At 44.0% G+C, this 17,267-nt stretch overlaps 1 protein-coding gene across 4 annotated transcripts in view; it reads left to right on the forward strand.

The window, feature by feature from the left end:
* zgc:110329 (uncharacterized protein LOC550500 homolog) overlaps positions 1–17,267 on the forward strand; it is a 185,715-nt gene that overhangs the window by 21,943 nt on the left and 146,505 nt on the right. The window contains exon 1 of one of the 4 annotated variants that reach the window (XM_052040875.1): positions 14,893–15,070. The exons of the other annotated variants lie outside the window; for them this stretch is intronic. The gene's annotated coding sequence lies outside the window, so the exon portion shown is untranslated. Of the gene's footprint in view, positions 1–14,892; positions 15,071–17,267 lie in introns of those variants that run through there. 4 annotated transcript variants of the gene reach the window in all.

Genomic DNA, 17,267 nt, shown 5'->3' on the forward strand with positions numbered 1-17,267 from the left:
GAAAGTAGATCTCACCCTGGGTTGAAATCTGTTTACCTTAATGCGAGAAGTGTTAAGAATAAGGGTGATGAACTTAGAGGATGGGTCAGCACATGGAATTACAATGTTGTGGCCATTACAGGGACTTGGTTGTTGCAAGGGCAGGAGTGGCTGCTTGAGGTTCTGGGGTTTGGATGTTTCAAAAGGGATACGGAAGGGGGTAGAAGGGGTGGGGGGGTGGTTGGCATTGCTAATCAGGGATAATACCACAGCTGTAGGAAGGGAGGACATCATGGAAGGATTGTCCATTGAGTCAGTGTGGTGGAGGTCAGAAACAGGAAGGGAGTGATCACTCTATGGGCAGTATTCTATAGGCCCCCAAATAGCCATTGGGACATTGAGGAGCAGATCGGGAGGCAGATTTTGGAAAGGTGCAAAAATGACAAGGTTGTTGTCATGGGTGACTTCAACTTCCCTAATATTGATTGGCATCGCCTTAATGCAAAAGGTTTAGATGGGGCAGAATTGGTTAGGTGTGTACAGGAAGGATTCCTGACACAGGCTGACTAGAGGAGAGGCCGTGCTGGATCTGGTATTAGGCAATGAACCTGCTCAGGTGAAAGACCTCTCGGTGGGCGAGCATTTCGGGGATAGTGACCACAACTCCCTGACTTTTAGCATAGCCATGGACAAAGATAGGAGCAGACATCATGGGAAAATATTTAATTGGGAGAGGGTAAATTACAATGGTATTAGGCAAGAACTTGGGAGCGTAAACTGTGAACAGATGTTCTCCGGCTAATGCATTGCAGAAATGTGGGGGTTGTTTAGGGACCACTTAAATGGGGTTCCAGATAGGTTTGTCCAGCTGAGACAAGGATAGGATGGTAGGGTGAAGGAACCATCGTTAACAAGAGAGGTGGAAGGTTTAGTCAAGAGGAAGAAAGAAGCTTATTTAAGGTTTACGAAGCAAAAAATCAGTCAGGGCTCTTGAGTTATAAGGTAGACAGGAAAGAACTTAAGAAGGGACTTAGGAGAGCTAGAAGGGGACATGAGTAGGGTTAAGGAAAGCCCTAAGGTGTTCTACATGTATGTGAGGAAGAAGAGGATGACTGGGGTGAGGGTAGGAGCACTCAGGAATAAAGGGGGAAAATGTGTCTGAAGGAAGTAATGGAGGTCCTTGATGAATATTTTGCTTCAGTGTTTGCCAATGAGAGGGACTTAGACAAATGTGAGGTTAGCATAGAACAGGCAAATATGTTGGAGCATGTCGAGGTTAAGAAAGAAGCAGTGTTGGAGCTACTAAAATGCATTAGGATAGATGTCCCTGGGGTCAGACAGGATATACCTCAGGTTACTATGGGAAATGAGGGAAGAGATTGCTGGAGCATTTATGATGATCTTTGAGTCCTCCCTGGCCACAGGAGTTGTACCGGACAGTTGGAGGATGGCAAACGTTGTTCCATTGTTCAAGAAAGATAAAAGGAGTAATCCTGGGAATTATGGACTAGTGAGTCTTAGATCAGTGGTGGGCAAACTATTGGAGAGGATTCTTGGAGACAGGATTTATGAGCATTTGGAGAAGCATAGTTTTATTAGGGATAGTCAACTTGGCTTTGTAAAGGGCAGGTCGTGCCTCACAAGCCCAATAGAATTTTGAGGAAGTGACAAGACAAATTGATGAAGGTAGTGTGGTGGATGTGGTATATATGGATTTTAGCAAGGTGCTTGACAAGGTTCCCCTTGGTAGGGTCATTCAGAAAGTCATGAGGTATGGGATCCATGGAAAATTGTCTGTGTGGATTCGAAATTGCCTTGCCCACAGAAGGCAGAGAGTGGTCATAGTATTCAACCTGGAGGTCAGTGACTAGTGGTGTTCCGCAGGGATCTGTTCTGGGACCTCTGCTGTTTGTGATTTTTATAAATGATTTGGATGAGAAAGTGGAAGGATGGGTTGGTAAGTTTACAGATGACACAAAGGTTGGTGGTGTAGTAGATAGTGAAGAAGGTTGTCGTAGGTTGCAACGGGATTTAGTCAGGATGCAGAGCTGGGCAGAGAAGTGGCAGATGGAGTTCAATCTGGAGAAGTGTGAACTAATACACTTTGGAAGGATGAACTTGAAGGCAGAGTACGGATAGGGCGGTTAAGAAGGCATATGATGTGCTGGCCTTCATTAACCGGGGGATTGAGTTTAAGGCCGAGAGGTAATATTGTGTTCATTTCTGGTTACCACATTATAGGAAGGACGTGGAAGCTTTGGAAAGGGTGCAGAGGAGATTTACAAGGATGCTAGCTGGGTTGGAGAACATGTCTCAGGTGGAGAGGTTGAGCGAGTTAGGGCCTTTCTCTTTCGAGTGACAGAGGGTGATAGGAGGCTTGATAGAGGTATATAAGATTATGAAAGGCATAGACAGAGTGGACAGCCAGCATCTTATCCTCAGGGTGGCAATGGCCAATACTAGAGGTCACCTGTGTAAGGTGCGTGGAGGGAAGTTCAGGGGAGATGTCAGAGGTAGGTTTTTCACACAGAGAGTGGTGGGTGCCTTGAATACAATGCTGGGGGTGGTGGTAGGGGCTGATACGATAGGGTCATTTAAGAGTATTAGATAGGCACATGGACGAAAGAAAAATGGAGAGTTATGGGAAGTGGAGAGGGGGATCGATTGATTGGGGATGAGGTTTATATAGGTCGGCACAACATCGTGGGCTGAAGAGCCAGTGCTCAGCTGTAATGTTCTATGTTCTATTTACTCTATCCAGATTCCTCAAATTTATACAACTCAATTAAGTCTCCCCATGGCCTCCTCTATTCTAAAGAAAACAATCCCAGTCTCTCTACCCTCCTTATGGTTGGAGTTTTCTGGTCCTGGTAATATCCTCTCAAATCCCCTCTGCATGCTATTACATCTGTCTTGTGAGGAGGTGACCTGAGTTGTAATCAGTAGTTAGTGGTCTAACCAGTATTCATAGAACATTACAGCATTACAGGCCCTTTGGCGCACAATGTTGTGCTGACATTTTATCCTGCTCTAAGATCTATCTAACCCTTCCCTCCTACATAACCCTCCATTTCTCTATCATCCGTGTGACTATCTGAGAGTCTCTTAAATGTCCCTAATGTATCTGCCCCCACAAACCTCTGCCAGCAGTGTGTTCCATACACCCACCACTCTCTGTGTAAAAAAAAATTACCTCTGACATCCCCCTTATGCCATCTTCCAATCACCTTAAAATTATGCCCCCTTGTGTTAGCCATTTTCACCCTGGGAAAAAGTCTCTGACTGTCCACTCGATCTGTGTATTGTGTATTGTTCCGGTATAACATAGAACATAGAACAGTACAGCACAGAACAGGCCCTTAGCCCACAACGTTGTGCCGACATAGCTAATCCCTTCTACCTGCAGAAATCCCATGTCTCTCCATTTTCTTCTCATTCATGTGCCCATTTAAGCCCCTCTTAAATGCCCCCATTGAATTTGCCTCCACCACCCTATCAGGCAACGCATTCCAGCATCCACCACTCTCTCAGTAAAAAATGTGCCCCTGACATCTGTTCTGATCCTAATCCCTCTCACCTTAAATGCATGCCCTCTGGTATTGGATCGCTCAATAATGGGAAAAAGATATTGCTTGTCCACCCTATCTATGTCCCTCATAATTTTAAACACTTCCAACAGATCACCCGTCAGCCTCCGCTGCTCCAGAGAAAAGAGCCCAAGTTTGTCCAGCCTCTCCTGATAGCACATGCCCTCTAATCCAGGCAGGAGCCTAGTAAACCTCCTCTGCACCCTCTCTAAAGCCTCAACATCCTTCCTGTAGTGAGGTGACCAGAATTGCGCGCAATGCTCTAAATGCGGCCTAACCAGAGTTCTATAGAGGTGCATCATAACTTCTTGACTCCTGTACTCAATACCTCGATTAATGAAAGCAAGCATTCCATAAGCCTTCTTTACCACCCTATCTACCTGTGTAGCCACTTTCAGTGAGCCATGGATTTGCACCCTAAGGTCTCTCTGCTCTTCAACACTGTTAAGGGTCTTGCCCTTTAGAGTGTACTGCCTCTTGACATTAGTCTCACCAAGGTGCAGCACCTCACATTTATCCGGGTTAAACTCCATCTGCCATTTCTCTGCCCACATCTGCAACTGATCTATATCACGCTGTATCTGTTGCCAGTCTTCTACACTATTCACAACTCCACCAATCTTGGTATCATCTGCAAACATACTAACCCACCCATCAACATACTCATCCAGGTCATCTATGTACCTTTCTGTTCTCGTATTATAATAAACAAAGGCATCCTCTCCGACTTTTTAACTAACTTTTTGACCTGTCCTGCTACCTTTAAGGATCTATGGTCATTCACATTAAGGTTCCTCTGTTCCTTCACACCACTCAGTATCATCCCATTTACTGTATGTTCCCCTGCCGTGTTATATCTGTCCACGTACATGACCTCACACTTTGTCTGGATTAAATTCCATTTACCATTTATTCGTCCAGCTGACCAGACCATCTATATCTTCCTGTTTTTCAAAGCTTTCTTCCACATTGTTAACCACATGGCCATTTCCATTTTCATCTGCAAATATCTTTATCGTGCCCTTGACACTTAGGTATAAATCATTAAAATATTTAACGAAAAGCAAGTGATTGAATACTGAGCCCTGCGGAACTCCACTGGTAACAGCCTTACAGTCACAAAAACACCCATCAACTGTTAGCCTTTTCTTCCTGCCCCGAGCCAATTTCAGATCTACAGATCACGGTCTTTTACTTTATTGATTGGCCTGCCACATGGACCCTCGTCAAAAGCCATTCAAGCCCTTGAGCCTGTTCTGCCCCTCGGTTACATTATGGCTGATCTGTCCCTCAACTCCATCCATCTTCTTTGCTTCCATGACAAGAATCTATCATTTCGTTGAAATCGTTTCAAACACTTCATAATGTGAAGCCATCAGAAGGGACAGCAACCTCTGCTGGGTGCAGAATTTTAGGATACAATGGAGACACAAGAGACTGTAGATGCTGGAATCTGGAGCAACAAACAATCTGCTGGAGGAACTCAGCAGGTCAAGCAGCATCAATGGGAGGAAAGGAATTGTCAATGTTTCCAGTCGAAACCCTGCATCAGGACAGTTCTTTCAGCAGATTGTTTCAGGATACAACCCCTGATACAGTCAAAAGGAAAGAATTCTTTTCTGAGGAGGTTTGGAAAGAAGCTTAAGCCTAGAAATTGCATCCATTTGCACCTCTTTTATGTGCAAAGTGTGCTCAGAAGCCACTTGTTATTGGTTTATTATTGTCACTTGTACCGAGGTATAGTGAAGAACTTGTCTTGCATACGGATCGTACAGATCAATTCATTACACGGTGCAGTTACATTGGGTTAGTACAGAGTGCATTGAGATAGTACAGGTAAAAACAATAACAGTACAAAGTGTCACAGCTACAGAGAAAGTGCAGTGCAATATGGTGCAAGGTCACAACAAGGTAGATGGTGAGGTCAGAGTCCATCTTATTGTATAAGGGAATCGTTCAATAGTCTTATCACAGTGGCATAGAAGCTGTCCTTAAGTCTGGTGGTACGTGCCTTCAGGCTCTTGTCTCATCTACCTGATAGGAGAGGAGAGAAGAGAGAATGTCCCGGGTGGGTGGGGTCTTTGACTATGCTGGCTGCTTCACCAAGACAGCGAGAGGTAAAGACATTGTCCAAGGAGGGGAGGCTGGTGTCTGTATTGTGCTGGGCTGTGTCCACAACTCTCTGCAGTTTCTTGCGGTCCTGGGCAGAGCAGTTGTTGTACCAACCTGTGATACATCCGGATAAGATGCTTTCTATGGTGCATCGATAAAAGTTGGTGAGAGTGAAAGGGGACAAACCGAATTTCTTTAGCCTCCTGAGGAAGTAGAGGCGCTTCATGCATCTGAATGCAATAGCAACCTTTTCTTCAAGACACCTACCCCTCCCTCCCCTCCCTGCAACATTTCCCTCACCTCCATGGCAGCCTTTTATGATATCGTGGAGAGCTTTAAAGACCATAAGACAATGGAGCAGAATTTGGCCATTCGGCCTATCGAGTCTCCTCTGCCATTCAATTTTGGCTGATTTATTTTTCCCTCTCAACCCCATTCCCTGTAACCTTTGACGCCCTTACTAATCAAGAACCTATCAGCCTCTGCTTTAAATATACCCAATGACTTGGCCTCCACAGCCACCTGTGACAATGAATTCCACAGATTCAGCACCCTCTGGCTAAAGGAATTCCTCCTCCTCTGTTCTAAATGGACATCCTTCTATTCTGAGCCTGTGCTCTCTGGTCCTAGACTCTCCCACTACTGAAAGCATCCTCTCCATGTCCACTCTGTCCAGTCCTTTCAATATTTGGTAGGTTTCAATAAGATCCTCCCTCATCCTTCTAAACTGCAACGAGTACAGGCCCAGATCCATCAAACACTCCTCGTACATTAAAGCCATGACCTGCCTCCCATGATTCCTAGTGGCAGGCAACTGTAATGAGAACCGTACAGATTGCATGTACTTCAATGGACAAGGTGAAAACCACACTGGTGATTTTTTTTTTAAGGTAAATTTTCCCATTTTCCCTATGTTTTTTGGGATTCTCCCCCATTGGGCAGCACCTGTATAACACACCAAGTTGGAGTGAAATCTACTTTCAGGGCATGCTGAAAAACATGATGCTGGAGGAACTCAGCAGGCCAGGCAGCATCCGTGGAGAAAAGCAGGCAGTCAACGTTTTGGATCAGGACCCTTCTTCAGGAAGGTTTCAATGAGATTTCAGGGTCCTGAAGAAGGGTCCTGACCCAAGATGTTGACCGCCTGCTTTTCTCCATGGATGCTGCCTGGCCTGCTGAGTTCCTCCAGCATCATCGTGTTTTTCATCTAGATTCCAGCATATGCAGTCCTTTGTTTCTTCAGGCAATGCTTCCCTTTGTAGATCTGTGGATCAGTGTTTGGTCATATTGGCTCTGGAGAGTCATGAAGTCTTAGAGAGATAAAGTACAGGAAAAAGCCCTTTGGCCCATCTAGTTCTCATCGACCATCAACTGCTCATGAAACAAATCCATCTTTCAAATTCTTTCTACATTCTTATCAACTCCCCACACATTCTATCACACACTGACACACGAGGGGTAATTTACAGTGGCCAATTAACCTACCAACCAATATATCTTTAGCATAAAGGAGAAAACCAGAGCATCCAGGGGAAACCCACACGGTCAACGGGAGAACTTGCAAACTCCACACAGACAGCGCCCGAGGTCAGGATTGAACCTACTCTTTGCACCACCGTGGTGCCCATTTGAAAAGTGGCCTTTTCTCAGTTTTACTTTGCAACTCAGTCAACACAGCAAACTGCAATTAGAATGAACTTGTGGACAGGACGGCGGTGGGAGCAAGGAACAAAGAAAACTGTATGTCAGAGACAAAGACGAAAACGAAACATTTTTAAAGAAGATCCCTCCCGTACGTGAGGAGATGAGATCTGAGGAGAATAGTGCACAATCAGAGATTGCGAGAGAGGAAGCGTGTCATTTGCAGAATCCCACATATACTGTCAGAAAGACTGTGCATGCTTAATTAAAATCTGTCATGCCAAAACAAAAACAAAAATAATGGCACTTTCACAAGAAGTGTCTGCTTCAGCTGAAAGCCAGAGCAGATTCATGGGGAAAGCTCTTGGAGAATCAGATATCAAGAGACAAGCAATGTGTACACACATCTTGTTTGCCCTGTAAGGAAGTAATGAAGATTGAGATTGTATTTCCCAAAGCCAGCTGCTCACTGTAATTATTTCTGACGGAGGGCAGGGGAGTGGGGGGACAGCTGTCAGGTTGCCTCAGCACTGGGGGTGTACTGTGCGGTCTGGGACATGAAAAGGAATCATTTTCTTTAGAAAGTCAGAGACTGATATGGTGAGATGGTTGCGAACTGCCTTTGCTTGATGTCATTCTTGCAAGCCAGTTAAGGCTCTAAGTCCCCAGTAAAAGACCTCCAGATTTCTCATCCTTCTATGGCTTCTTCCCTCTCTGTCTCTATGGTCCCGACTAGACCTGTAGATCTGCTTTCCTCTGGTTCTTCTGCCCTTTGTGTTCCTGACTTCTTCAGTCCCATCAGACTATCACTTCTTAATCACTGCCAGGTACTTCAGCTCTGAAATTCGTACATTAAACCTCTCTGTTTACCCACCACGTACCTCCTAAGGTTGTCTAAAATTCCATCCCTACTCAGTGGTGCTGAACACAATAGACAGCAATTTCACCCTCTTGTACTCTCTCAGACACATTGACTTCAATAGAAATAAACTTCAAAGGCAGAGTACAATGCACTGATGCTACAAAATTGCACTCTTCATTCTACCAGCAGTGATGACATTTATTCCTTAAAGACATTTGGACAGATACATGGATAGAAAAGGCCCAAGAAGATTATGGTCCAAACATAGGCAAATGGGACTAGCTCAGATAGGCATCTCGGTTGGCATGGATGAGCTGGGCTGAAGTTTCCATTTCCATGCTGTATGACTCCATAACCTACTACTTAGCTTTTGGCTACCTATCCTCATGTCTCCTCGCATCATTTTTTTCCCCTAACCATGTCACTGTGAAGTAATTAAAGATAGTATTGGCACATTATTTTCACATTACTTATTTCTCTCACTTTCCTCTTTATAGAAACAGCTTAAAATACACCTCTTTGACCAAGTATCTGGCTATCCTGCCACAGTGTGGCACAGCCAGGTGGTGCTGTGAAAATGGAAGTTGTTATACAGGGAAAACCCACTATTCAGTGGTGTCACTTTGATGGCAGCAGAATTTGAGTTGTGTGAAATGTTCAGACTAAATAACTTAGATTCCACAGTCAGTAGTTAATGCATCATAGGAAATTTTAGATTGGCAATGGTGTTTAAGTAATGGGAAAATAATATAGTTAAAGTATGTGCCTGTCTTAGCCTTCAATCTCCAACTGTGTTTGATAAATATCAGTTTTGCTTGAGGATCTGTCTTGTACTTGGTTGAAGCCTGCCAGAGGTATTGGTGGTGGTGAGGTGATGAATTTAAGATATCACAGAAGAAGTACATTCCACTTACTTTGTCTGCTCACAGTGATACTTACTCCAATAATGTAATTAACTCACTGAAGTAAAACCAGTGGCAAGAAAACTCCTCTGCTACTTAAAAGTGCCAAATCAATGTCCTGTTTTAGAATCATACAGCACAGAAACAGGCCATTCGACCCAACATGTCCATTAGGTACTCGTCCATACTAAACCTATTTATCAATATTTGCTCTGTAGCCTTCTTTAGCAGAAAATGCCAGGAGGTTTTCTGACAATATCACTTCAAAAAAGACAAGGAAAGAAGTGAATAGCTATGAGTATCAATTGTAACTTTTGTGGTGTTTTTAATGTCTTGGTTATTGATATGGGAATGAATGGGAGGTAAAGATTCTTGCACTCCATCAAACTGGTCCCATCGTCTGAAATCCTTCAATCATCCTTCAATCTCTTAACTTGAATGAAAGCTGAACGCTTGGTGGCCTTGAGCTGAAAGATTCGACATATTGCCTCTTGGTTTCTGTTTCCTTGTGGGAATGGGAGTTAGTTTTGTGTTCTGTGGATTTGTTGAAACTAAGACACTTTGGTACTTTTGGATCTATCGAGCATTTCCCTGTGTCAGTTTCTGTGCCTGGTGAATCTACCTGAAGTGTACCTGTTGCGAATTTGGTGACATTTCTACAAGCATTTGCAACATTCTGCCTCGTCATTAGCCTGTTTGACTGGATATTATTTACTCCTTGCACTCTTCCTTAATTTTGCTAATTGCAATTTCTGCAACAGTACTGCAGCGGAGTTTCCTGTGCAATTCCAATATTGCTACATCACACCATGTATTAACCCTCCCAGGTAACTGGGGAAACTACAATAGAACATCCTAATTTGGAAACAATTTTCAAGTGTAGTTTGCTCAGTTATCCAGTGACCTGGGAGGGTTAAAGCATGATGTTGTGCGGCAGTGACCGGCATTGGACACAGATTTACCTGAGTTATCAGAAAAGGGATCGCATTGCTGTCAGAAATGAAAAGGTTAATAAAGGATTTCAAGAGGATTTGGTTGCATAGAACAGATGTGCAAAATGATACGTTTTGGTGGGATGGAGAGGAGAGGGACTATCAACTAAATAGTACAATTTTAAAAGGAATTTATGAATAAAGAGGCCTTAGTTGTGTGCCTACTTTAGATTTCAGCCTCTAGCTGTGTATGATAAAGATCGGTTGTACTTGAGGAGCTGTCTAGCACTTGGATGAAGCCTGTCAAAGGTATTAGTGGTGGTGAGATGATGAATTTAAGATATCACAGAAGAAGCACATTACAGTCACCATGTCTGCTCACTGTGACACTTTCTCCAATAATGTAATTAACTCACTAAAGTAAAACCAGTGGCAAGATAACTCCTCTGCTAATTAAAAATGCCCAATCAATGTCCTGTTTTAGAGCCATAAAGTCATTTAGTTCATGGTTCCTCTCCTCATTCTTCCACCAAAACATATTACTTTAAACATCTGTTATGTGCCTTAGTGCCTTTGGGACAAGACAAGTTGAGAAGACTGCTAAAAGTAGGTTGTGGGGTTGTTTCTGTACTGATTATGACTTTGAGTGTAAGGAAGTTTATATCAAGTACAGGTCCTCCCCAGGTTGCGACAGGGTTCTGTTCCTGAGAGCTGATCGTAACGCAAGTAGTTTGCAAGTAGGAAATGCGGCTGCCTGGAAATATATTTAAATAAAACATGGCTAACCAAGAGTAACACGTAGTTAAACCAGGGCGTTTTAACTCAACCATTCAGATATTCCACAAACCAAGTTCCCACACAGCAGAAGATGCCTGCAGCCCCACAGCAGCTGGCAAATCCATCCCCCCAGTCTCACAAACACTCGATCATATGTGCAGACTGTACATAAGTAGGGTGTTTGTAACCTGGGGAGGACCTGTATCGTGAATCAATAGTTGGACCTCAACTAGAGTTGAATTCTGGTACCACACTTCAGGAAGATGGGAATCTTGCTCAGTGTTGACCAGTTGGGCGGAAGGGCCTGTTTCTGTGCTGTATGTCTCTATAACTCTAAGATCATAAAGGTTTTTGTGATTGTGCAGATGAAATTTATGAGAACAAAGATGAGGAAATCAGTACACGAGGAAGAGGAGCAAGAATAAGCCATGTGTCACTTTGAGTCTGCACCATCAGGGACACCAGGGATCAGAAATATTTATCTTGTGCAGACACAGGAGAAGCAGGGTTTGCTTGCTCTAAAGGATCGAGGTTTAAGTGGAGATTTGACAGAGAGCTTCAAAATCACAAACATTTTAGATAAGTAAATACAGGGATCTGTGATAGAATGAGTGGCAGCTGTTGATTTGAGGTTCTTCCTCTCAATCAGTCCTTTGAGGTCAAGGCTGACTTTTGTAAATGCAAAAAAAAACTGCTGGAGGAACCCAGTGGGTCAGGCAGCATCTGTGGAGGGAAGAGGACGGTCAACGTTTTGGGTTTAAACCCTTCATCTGGACTTGTGAAGGGTCCCGACCTGAAACGCGGACTGTCCATTCCCACCCACAGATGCTGCCTGACCCTCTGAGCTCCTCCAGCAGTTTGTTTTTTGCTCCAGATTACAGCATCTGCAGTCTCTTGTATCGCCCTCTGACTTTTTTTAAATATTAATTTTCAGGATGTTACTGGCAAGGGCAGCATTTATTGTCCATCTTTAATTGCAGTTGAGAGCTGGGCCACCTTTTTGAACTGCTTAGGTCCATCTTGTGAAGGTGCTCTCATAGTGCTCTTGGAACATCCGTGGAGAAAAGCAGGTGGTCAACGTTTCGCGTCAGGACCCTTCTTCAGGACTGGAGATAGGAAAAAGGGCAGCCCAATGCATAGGAGGGAAAAGCAGAGCAGTGATAGGTGGACAAAAGAGGGGAGGCGAGGTGGGCACAAGGTGGTGATAGGTAGATGCAGGTAAGAGATAGTGATGGGCAGGTGCAGGGGAGAAGGGGAGAGCATCTGTATTCCTTTGTTTCTCTATAATGATGAAGCAGCAATATATTTACTAATCAGTATAATGTGCAACTGGGAGGGGAATCAGCTGATGGTGGTGTTCTCCTGTAACTACTGAAGTTGTCCTTTTTGGTGGTAGAGGTTGTTTCAGAAGTGCTGGTAGTGTAGCCTGGGTGAATGACAGCAGTACATTTTATAGATGGCACATGCTGTAGCACTGTGTACTGGTGAAGGAGGGACTGAATGTTTTGGGTGTTTGATGGGGTTCCAGTGAAGCAGGTTGTTTTGTTCTGGATGGTATCGAGATCCTTGAGAGTTGTTGGTGCTGCACTCATCCAGGCAAGTGGAGACTATTCCATCATGCTCCTGACTTGTGCCTTGTAATTGGTGAAGAGTCCTTGGGGTGTGAGGAGATGAGTCACTTGCTACAGGAAACCCAGCCTCAGACTTGCTTTTGTAGCCATGGTATTTATGTGGCTGGTCCACTGAATTTCTGATCAATGGTAACCCCTGGATAATGGTGGTAGGGAACTTGTCAATGGTAATGCCATTCCTTCCACTCCAGTTCCATCGGCTTTGAGGAGACGAGGCCAATCTGGGACATGCAGACTCTGCTACCAGAGGGGCAGGAGCTTGATGGACAGACAGGAGTTTGGGAGGAAGGTCTCCTTGTGTTCCTGCAAAGAGACTCGAGGTTCTCGGTGTTGCCCTGGAGGCTGCTTCTCTATTTTGTGTAGTAACGGGTCAGGTGATTTCCACAAGTTGATGGGAATGGTATGTTTTTCAAGGAGGCTTTGAGAACATTCTTAATCTGTTTTCCTCTGTCAACTGGTAATCATTTACTGTGACAGAGTTCAGTGTGGCATACTGATTCAGGAGGCTGGTGTTAGGCACCCAAATTGGCCCATATATCAGATCTGGCTTAAGTGTAATTGTGGCCTTGATGCTGGATGTCAGCCTGGGAGAGGATGTTGACATTGGTTTGCTTATCTTGCCAATGGATTTAGAGGATTTTTTGCAACAGTCTTGGTGGTGCAACCCCAGTGTTATCTGGCACCTGTTGTATGTTGTCCATGTCTCTGAAGTGTAAAAGAGGGTGGAAATCACTGCTGCCCATAGTCTATGAGCTCAGTGATGGGTTTGAGGTCTTGATCTTTGAACACCTTATTCCTCAGATAGCTGGAGGCAATGTTGGTGCAGTGAATGGACTGGTGAAGTTGCTCAATGCCTGTCTTCACTGAGGTGTGACTCCCGAATTATTGGAAGTGATTCACATTTTCTGGGCTCTCGTTGTGGACTTTCATTGCCAAAGGACACATTGTGCAGCAAGGGTAGGTTGGAAGAGGACTAGTGCTTTACAGGTGTTTTGTGTAAGGCCTGTTCTCTCATGTGCTTCTCTCAGCGAAAAAATCAACAAAGGCTTGGAGTTCAGCCTCCAAGTGTGCATGGACGCAAATGTTGTCTTGTGTACTGCAGCTCGATGGCTGAGGTTGGGGTGGCCATTATTCTGGAGTGGAGCAGAACCATTTCTAGTTCATCCTGTGGATCAGTCCACTCTAGCAGCAAGCTTGTTGGAGGAGAAGTGGAATATCTCAGAAAAGAAGATGTAAAGAAGAGTGTTGGACCGATGATGCAGCCTTGCTTCATCCCAAACTGCACAGGGGTCAGATTGGTGATGCACACATTGGGTAGAGTCACAGCTTGCAAGCCATCATGTAACGGAAAGTGAATGGAGTTCAGTTTCAATTCCCCTTCATCCTTTAGTCCTCCTTGGTTGATAATAATTGAAGACTTTTGCAAAATCAAGGTCACGTGATGCTGCTCCATGCAGTTTTCTTGGAGCTGTCGTGCAGCAAAGATTGCATCCATTGTGCCTCTGGATGTGTTGAATCTGCACTGAGATTGGGGGAGCTGCTCTTCACCCACTGGGAGGATGTGGTGGAGGAGGATTCAGCCCGAGGCAGCCGGCAGGAAAATCTTGCAGAAGAACCGTCGCTACATGAGGAAACGTTAATTTACCCAAAGTGTCGTGATCTGCAATTTACTGCCCGAGGGACTGATGGAAGGAGATTTAATCAATCTAAGAGGAATTGGGAAAATACTTTAGATGGAGAAATATTTTATGTAGGAAATATTTGAGGAAATATAGGAAAAGAGCAGGGGATTGGAATTAGTTGTATAATGACTGAAAAGCTAGTACTTGAATGAAGGACAGAGATTTGTAGAGTCAGCCAGCTCTATCACGGGCACAACCCTCCCCTCCATTATGAATTAATGAATTAGCTCTGTGCCTCTGGAAGGGAAACAGGATTTCAGCCTTTCTGTCCTTGACTCCCATGCTGGTTAGCGGATCTTAGGAGATGCCAGAACCGTACTTCCTTGGAATGAATCCCACACTTGAAGAGAAAACTTTGGTCACCTCAATTCATCCAAGAGTGCTATCATAATAAGCAAGACCAATAGGACTGAAATCCAGCCAAGATTCTGCATCCTCAACTGATGTAGGGAAATGAGAAAAACAGATTTATAATGAAGAATATCAAAAATAATTGGAATGTGACAGAGTGTGCTCTCACTGTGGACGATCAATCACCCAGTTTGAAACAGTGTAAATGAGTTTTGCACAGATAAGGCTCTCTGAGAATTGGCACTTGCTTGTTTTGATTTCCTCCAAACAGTACATTTAATATGTTCTAGCTTTGAGACTGGGTGGTTTAGAGATGTGTTTGGAAATAATCACTCCCATTTTCTTTCTTACCATGCACACAAATGCCTCTTAATGAGGATGATCGATGTCAAGTAAAATCTGAACCGAGGAAAGGATGTGAAGCCAAGAAAAACTAATGAATCTTGTTAGTGAAAAGCATAGTCATCTCAGGCAGTTTGTGCATAATGAAGAGATTGCAAGAGATGTTTAGCAGTGATGAATTGTTGCCATCACTAGAAGTGTGTGAAGATGGAGCAGTGAGGAAATGTACTGATTTGCACAGGAATTTTTAAAGGGACTTCTACCTCAACAAGGTGAGTACTTAACCATTTTTAAACCCAAAGAAACATGTGGCATTAAGAGGGTAAGATTAAGAGGGAAAGATACCTTTTAGTCCAGATGAAATGTCTCAACCCGAAATGTCGACTGCCTATTTTCCTCCATTCATGCTGCCTGACCTGCTGAGTTCCTCCAGCCTTTTATGTGTTGCTTCAGATTCCACCATTTGCAGTCTCTTGTGTGTCAGCTCTGGTCTCTGCCCAGTTGTGAGGGCTTCTTTCCAAACCTGTGGCATTGATACTGTTACAGTATTTTGGAGCCATTTACAATCTTTTTCTCTCATCAGAAACATGGGAAATGGATACTAACTCACCTCTGAATTCTGGAAATTGATGATGAGATCAGGAATGCTATTAGTTCTGTACCCTGTCAGATTTACCTTCTATGTGTTTATGACAGATATCTTCACAGGCCAGGCCAGTAATTATTAGACATCCCTCCTTGGCCTTGAGAAGGTGGTGGTGAGCATCATCTTGAACGGCAGCAGTCTGGTGACTGTGCTCCCACAGAGCCGTTGGGGAGTGACTTCCAACATTTAGACTCTGTGATGAAGGAGGGACAGTGTTGTATTTCCAAGTCAGGATTGGGCATGGAGTGAATTTCAGTGTATCGACAGACCTTGTCTTCCCGGGCTATGGAGGTGCTTTCACAGGTCTTTGGGAGATGTTGCAATGCTGTCCAATAAAATTGCTTGCATTTTGTTTGTGGTCAAGAACCAGTCATGCAGCAATTGTATCGTGCTTTTCCATAACACTGTCCTACATCATCTGCCCATGTTTCAAAAAATGTGAGTTTAAACATAACATGTGTTTATTTATTCATTTTTTCACCTAAATTTCATGAGAGTGATTTTTTTATTCTGTATCTCAGATCTTTTTGGTGGTGATTTGTGATTTCTGTAAGGATGACGTTCTGTTACCTGAACTGTCGTAATGTGTGAGGTCACCTGTGTTACATGGATGATCCTTCTGATCATGAATGGTAATGTTTGAAGAGTAGAAATGCAAGCACAGCCCTCGTAGTTAGAATCAACAGAGTCATACAGTGCAGAAACATGGTCCATGTACCCCATTGTACCTACCTACACTAATCCCATTTACCCGCGTTAGGTCCACAGCCTTTTTATGCTTTTGCAATTTAAGTACTTGTCTAGATACCACTTAAACATTGTGAGAACCTCTGATTCCACCATCTCCTCGGACAACGCATTCTAAGCTCCATTCTGTGTGGGGAAGGAAATTCCCCCTCAGATCTCCTCTAACCCTCCTATCTCTCATCTTAAATCTATGCCCTCTTGTCCACCATAAGGAAAAGATTTTTCCTACCCTGTCCCGCCCTCTGATAATTTTGGATGCCTCTATCAGGTCATCGCCTCAACCTCTCCTGCTCCAGGGCAAACAAACTCAGCCTATGCAGTCTCACCTCGTAATGCTCCAATCCAGGCAATATCCAGGTGAATTTCCTCTGTACCCTCTCCAGTGCAATCACATCCTTCCTATAGTGTGGTGACCAGAAGTCCACACAATATTCCAGGTATGGCCTAACCAACGTTCTGAACTGTAAGGAGCTCAGTTTGAGATCAGACTATATTACATGGCTAGTCCATCCAGCAAAATGTCTTCTGGTGTCATAGCCTTAATGTTCTTGACACAACAAAGGATAGGAAGAGTTTGTAGAAGGTGCAACAAGGATTATAAAGATGGGTAGATGTTATGCTGTGGTTGTATAAAATCCTGGAATTCTGTGAGCAGCTCTCAGCACCACCTCTTAGGATTGGCCTTGTGTTGGGTTCTGGACTCCAGGGGTTAAACTGCGAGGGGAGACTACACAAACTCAGGAATATTAAGCCAATGGGCTGATGCATAAACAGGATTCCTGGTGGGTGGGGGGTTTGGGACAGAGTCTAAGAACGAGGGCAAGGTGTGATGTTAGGAAACACATCTGCATGCAGTAGGTGGTTAACATTTGGAAACTCCTATCAGAAACAGCTATTGATTCCAAGTCAGTTGTTCATTTAAAATCTGATATTGATGGTTTTTGATAACCAGAGGTATTGAGGGATAGGGAGAAAAGGTAGGCATGTGGAGTTAGGTCAGTCCAGATGAAGGGTCTTGACCCGAAACATCAACTGTCCATTTCCCTCCACAGATGCTGCCTGACCCGCTGAGTTCT

Source organism: Pristis pectinata, chromosome 29 (assembly GCF_009764475.1).
Source record: "Pristis pectinata isolate sPriPec2 chromosome 29, sPriPec2.1.pri, whole genome shotgun sequence".
In the NCBI taxonomy this organism is placed as follows: domain Eukaryota; kingdom Metazoa; phylum Chordata; class Chondrichthyes; order Rhinopristiformes; family Pristidae; genus Pristis; species Pristis pectinata.